At 41.0% G+C, this 6,045-nt stretch overlaps 1 protein-coding gene across 3 annotated transcripts in view; it reads right to left on the reverse strand.

Moving 5' to 3' along the window:
- Nucleotides 1-6,023, reverse strand: part of TRAK2 (trafficking kinesin protein 2) — a 62,654-nt gene extending 56,631 nt beyond the window's left edge. For 2 of the 3 annotated variants that reach the window (XM_032354435.1, XM_032354436.1), the window contains exon 1: nucleotides 5,757-6,023. The gene's annotated coding sequence lies outside the window, so the exon portion shown is untranslated. The remainder of the gene's footprint in view (nucleotides 1-5,756) is intronic. The other variant, XM_032354433.1, reaches the window with a different exon arrangement.
- Nucleotides 6,024-6,045: the final 22 nt, after the last annotated feature.

Here is a 6,045-nt window from a genome sequence, read left to right on the forward strand (position 1 = left end):
AAGTAGCCTCCCCTGCCATCTTTATTTTCTAACTCAGCATCTAAGTTGTTTCTTTCACAACATATATTACAACTTACTTCCAGGAACAAAGGGGAAGTGCTACCTTCTCCCTTTTTTCTTTCTTGCTGATCAGAATGAGAATATAATGGCAGGAGTTTAAGCAACTCAACACATATTTATTGTTAAATGAAGTATTAACTGAATTGGTGGGTGAATTCTTTCACCATTAACACATATATCAACACTACTGTTACACAAATAGTGTAACACTCTTAAATTAGAGCCAATTTTATTTGAGCTATTCCTTATTGCCAGAAAGCTTTCTAAAGAGAAAAAACGTGAAGTCTGGCAAACACTGACAGATATATATGGATAAGCTTCCAAGACCTCAATGATCTTAACAACATGGATTAGTTATACCTATATACTTCGAGTACGCTCATTTTCTAGCACAAATAAATCATAATACAGTGTAAACAGGATACCCCCAAGGTTATGTGAGTCAGTAGTATAGCTAGAACATCACATATTAAGAAGCCTGTTACCTAAGATATTTCAATAAAATTACCTGAGCTAATAACTGGTCAATCAGCTACTCACTGGACAGTTTTCAATAAATGCCTCTTGAATTAAACTGAAAGGGGTGCCGCTTAATGACTGAGCCACAAAGGTGCCCCTTTCAGTTTAATTCAAGAGTTATTTATTGAAAACTGTCCAATAAACTGAAAAGAGATTTAAAAAAAGTAGTATGCAACAGTATACAACAGTATACAATCTGCCTTAAGGGAAGTTAAAGACCTAAGAAATCTAAGATCTATTAGGGAGAGCTCTAATGAGTTCCATGATCTAGATTAAATCTAAGATCTAATGGTCTAGGATATCTAAGAGACACCACCAGATAATAAATATTTCATGAGTATTAAATTATACAGTCAGGCGGAGGGAAAGCGCTTTTCTAGCTGACGTGGTCTGGTTTCGCACAGCAGTTAAGATTTAAGTGCGTTCCTCAAGGATGGAATGATTGGGAGAGTGAGAAGGGGAATAACCAGTAGGTCAAGGACAAAGGAAGAAAAAGAAACCCCCAAGCAAACAGGTGACAGAGCCAGTTTGGCAACAATGTACAGACCAATTTAAGTGGGAATGATTACTGGGAAAATACTTGGAGCTTTGAATATGACAAGTTCCGGTTAAAAAGTCGGAACTTAACCCCACAATAAACAAGTTTCTAACACCTGAGGGGCACCTGGCTACCTCAGTCAGTATAGCCATTCTTTACACCCTAGTTCAAATGCTACTTTTTCCCAATGCCAGATTCTCCAGAAGCCCCAGAAGTAAGATTAGTTCCCAATACTCTCCACTTTTTTCTAAAACATTTTTTAACGATGTAACTATTCCTCATCTCCTCTGATAAATTACATACTCCCTACAGCATACATACCCAATTTATTTTTGTATCACTCCCTCCTCCTCTCATAGGTAGTTGAAGATCTTGATAAATAATATATGGCAACATGTGGTATAATGGCTAGGAGCACAGACTCTGAGGACAAACTGCTTAAGATTGAATGTAACACTGTCATTAGCTGTGCGACCACGGGTGAGTTACTTAACCTCTCTGCGCTTCGGTATCTTTATGTATAAAATGGAAATAGCAGATATTTCATAAGGTTGTCAAAGGATTTGGCTTAGAACACTGTAAGCACCATGAAAGTGTCTGTTAATGGGAAAATACTGATTATTCTATGACAGTTGAATCTTTACTTATGGAAAGCAAAATGTCAAAAGTAAAGCCAGTTTCTAGGTACTAAGAAGTACACAGAAATTCCTCCTAAATTCTCCATGTTTACCCTCAGGGTTAGCTGTGCCCTTTAAAATCTCCCTTATGTTAACAATAGTTCTGTCTTGGGCGCCTGGGTGGCTCAGTGGGTTAAGCCGCTGCCTTCGGCTCAGGTCATGATCTCAGGATCCTGAGATCGAGTCCCATATCGGCTCTCTGCTCAGCAGGGAACCTGCTTCCTCCTCTCTCTCTCTGCCTGCCTCTCTGCCTACTTGTGATCTCTCTCTCTGTCAAATAAATAAATAAAATCTTTAAAAAAAAAAAAAACAATAGTTCTGTCTTAGTTTGACATTTCAATATTCTGAGAAAATATTTAGTTCAGCTTCCACCTAATTGATCTTCTTGCTTCCAGTCTTACTCCCTTTAATCCGTCCTACACAAAGGTCAGAGTAGTCTTTCTAAAATGAATATTCAATATTTTTCCTCTGCTAGAAACCCTCTCCATTCCGTCCCCTTAAGGTAAAGTTCAGCTCCTTAGTGTTTCATACAAAACTGTCCTAACAGAGCCCAGCCGAATCTCCAGCTTTATCTCTCAACACTTCTTACAGTGAAACCTAATCACCTGGCACACCTCAAAGGCTTTTTGTATGTCATTCGTTTTCACTAGAACATCCCTGAATTAGTTTGCAAGGACTGCCATAACAAAATACCACAGACCGAGTAGCTTAAGTGAAAGAAATGTATTTCCTCACAGTTGTGGAGGCTGGAAGTTGAATATCAAAGTGTTGGCAGGCTTGGTTTCTCCTGAGGTTTGTAGATGCCCACCTTCTCAATGTGCTCTCACATAATTTTTTCCTCTGTGCACACATCCTTGGTGTCTCTTTTTGTTTCTACAGTTGTTTTTATAAAGATACAAGTCAGAATGAATTATGACCTACCCTAAATGCCCCATTTAAGTCAATCACCTCCTCAAAGGCCCTGTCTCCAAATATAGTCATACTCTGAAGTTACAGGGGTGAGGACTTTAACATAAAATTTTGGTGGGCACAATTCTATCCCAAACAGCCCCTTCTCCTTCTCTTTGCCCAGGCTAATTCCCATTTGTTTTTCTTTTTTTTTTTTTTTTTTAAAGATTTTATTTATTGATTTGACAGAGAGAGATGACAAGCAGGCAGAGAGGCAGGCAGAGAGAGAGGAGGAAGCAGGCTCCCTGCTGAGCAGAGAGCCCGATGCGGGGCTCGATCCCAGGACCCTGAGATCATGACCTGAGCCGAAGGCAGCGGCTTAACCCACTGAGCCACCCAGGCGCCCCCCCATTTGTTTTTCTAAGACTGGACTAAGCCTTTCCACCCTATAGACAGTTCACTGCCCTTTCTCTGTTTCTACCCCTGTAGGCTGCATTCTGGATACTGCTATCCTATTAATACACTATTAATAACTGTCTCTCCCTCTTCAGACTGTATTTCTTAAGAGCAGGGGCTAAATCCCTAGCACTTAGCACAGTGTCTGGCCCATCAAAGATATTTAATAAAGATCTGGTTATTAAGGGAAAGTAGGAGAAAGAAGAAGGGCTTTGAAGAAAGGCAAGAGTAGGTTCAAACCTTGGTTCAACCATTCACTTGTAGCTTTGGGCAGTCACTAAATGCTGAACTTACATTCTATTTAAGGCAGTTGTACTGATAAATGATCTAATTATAATAAAAACACCCAGAAGTGGGGCTGGTTCACAGCAGATGCTCAGTAAATGTTAAAAATTCTGAGTGCACCTGGGTTTGACACCCAGTTCCACCACTTTGTACATGAATTACCCTGGACATGTAAATTCACCCTCTGCTTTAACTGCCTATCTACAAAAATACCTCATAGTGCTATTGTGAGGGTAATATAGGTAAAATGTTAAGACAGGTATCTAAATGTAGTAAGTATTATGTAAATGTTTGCTATTACTACATGAACACTGCAGGTCTGAGCAAACATGACTGGAAGCCATGAATAATTTAGTCCCTTCATTTACTAAGTCATTTTAAATGCATTACCTTAAAGCCTCAGATTTCTTAACAACTAAGTAAGATGGTAACTAAGAGGTTCAAAAACTGTTACAAATAATATAAAGAGCTCAAAATAATCATGAAATTATATACTACTAACTGTCTCATTCCTTATATTGGTGTTTAACATATTTTGAGTACTGATGTAAAATTTTTAAGGACCTAGTTTTTCTACTCTTCGTGACTGCTGATGTTAACCATGATTTCCAGTTTCCAGTGGAGAATCCTATCTTTGGCTCATATTTTCAATTGCAGAATCACTAAACCTTTGAACTAGAAAGGACCTTAAGTAAACTGAGGTGGATTTGGAATGGCCTTTTGGGGTCATAATGAGCAGCTCTGTTGGGTACAGGAATGGCAAGCAGAGAAAACACTTTGTTCAAAAGTACTAAAGCAGGGGTTCAGAACCTCCAGATAGTCAAGGTGTATAAGGAACCAGTTATTAGGAAATAATGCTGGAAAATAGTTTTCAATCATCCAAACTTTAAGGTGAGTAATTTCTGACATAGGTACAACTTACCTGACCTGTAACTTTGACCCAGATCTAGGTTTGAATTTCCCCTGATAACTTCAGCAAAACCTCTGAGCATCAGATTAGCACAACAGGGTTATTATGTTGATTAATCGAGTGAACATATATAGAGCTCATGACCAGTGTGCCTGGCTGATTAACAGTACAGCTGTCTTGAACATGGGTTTGAATTGTAAGGGTCCACTTATACACAGATTTTTTTTTGATACAGTACAGTAAATGTTATTTTCTTTTCCTTATAATTTTCTTATCATTTTCTTTTTTCTAGCTTGCATTTTCAACTGTATGTGCCCCGACCCCCCTGTTGTTCCAGGGTCAAATGTACTCAAATGTTTGTTCTTTCTTATGACTTCTTCAACATATGAATACAAATCTGTAAAATAACAAGACACTATCATTCATACATGTGATTGCTGAATGTCTGAGACTTGTTGAACATTAATTTTAAAAATAGAAAGCTGGAAAAACTGCTGAGATGATAAAGTGTCTTCATCCCTGCCCTTTCCCACCACCAAATGTCCTTCACAGTTTGTTCTGAAGTGTCATGTCAACGCTATTAACATGCTATTTGGAGATCACTGTAACTCAGACTTCCAATTCTACAGCACAGATTTGAAGGTCAGAACAAATTTTCCTTTTAAAAAAACTGGAAGAGTACATGTCATTTTATTTCCACGGTCTATTCTAGCTTGATGAATTTCCAGTGAAAAGTTACTGGCTTTTGGGTTTTCTTCCTTTCTTTTCTTTCTTCTTTTTTTTTTTTTTTTCCTGGCTCAGAAATTTCAGGTTTTAAATCTAAGATTCGTGGGCAATGAACTGAGTTCACCATTATTATTATGACCCAGAACACTTGTAAGTGTTTAGGAGATTATCTTTACGCTGATACTAACAAGGACATCTGCCAACATCTATTATTTACGCTTGAAACTAAAGTTAACCGTTTCTGTATCTGGCTCAAAATCAATCGCAAGAAAAGCCCAACTCAGCATAGAAAGAGCTCTTTGCAATATCCTCTCCTTTCGCTCACATCACAGATGGTGACCGAGGTTTAAGGTTTAATGCCCAGACACTAAAGACGCTCATCGCTCAGGGATGGGGTTCCAGGTGGATGCTCTCCGGCAAAGAATGAGATACGGCCAATCCTCAAAGATGCAACTGAGATGACCCCGGAGACCAGAGCCCAGCGCCCATCACTTCGCACCCACACTTGGGATACAAACCGCTCCCCACCGCGGGGCGCCGAGCCGGCGAAGACCCGGGCCTGCCATACCCAGCCTCCGGCTCCGATGTCCGCGCGTGACCTCCGAGGACCGGGAGGAGCTCGGGGCGGGGAGGCTCCTCGGCTTTCAAGAGAAGTTGGCAAGGGCAAGTTCGAGTCACGCGCGGGAATGTTACTCACGGGAATGGCCCGACGTCCTCCGCCCGCTCTCCCTCAAGGAATAGGATCTAAAGCGGCGGCAGCCTGAGAGCCGCAGCCGAAGCGGCCGCGGCTGGCAGTAACCGCCCGGGCGTGGCAGGGACAGCCAGGCGACTTCACAACATCATCATTCGGCGACTTCGGTTTTGCAGCACGGCCGACTCTCTCGCAGCCCCACACATTGGAGAAGAACCGAGACCCACTCTCCCGGCAGTCCCCGCGGCGCCAGCGGAGAATTGTGGGAATTGTGGTTTCGCGTCCGTCCGCCCCC

This window comes from Mustela erminea, chromosome 8 (assembly GCF_009829155.1).
Source record: "Mustela erminea isolate mMusErm1 chromosome 8, mMusErm1.Pri, whole genome shotgun sequence".
Lineage (NCBI taxonomy): Eukaryota > Metazoa > Chordata > Mammalia > Carnivora > Mustelidae > Mustela > Mustela erminea.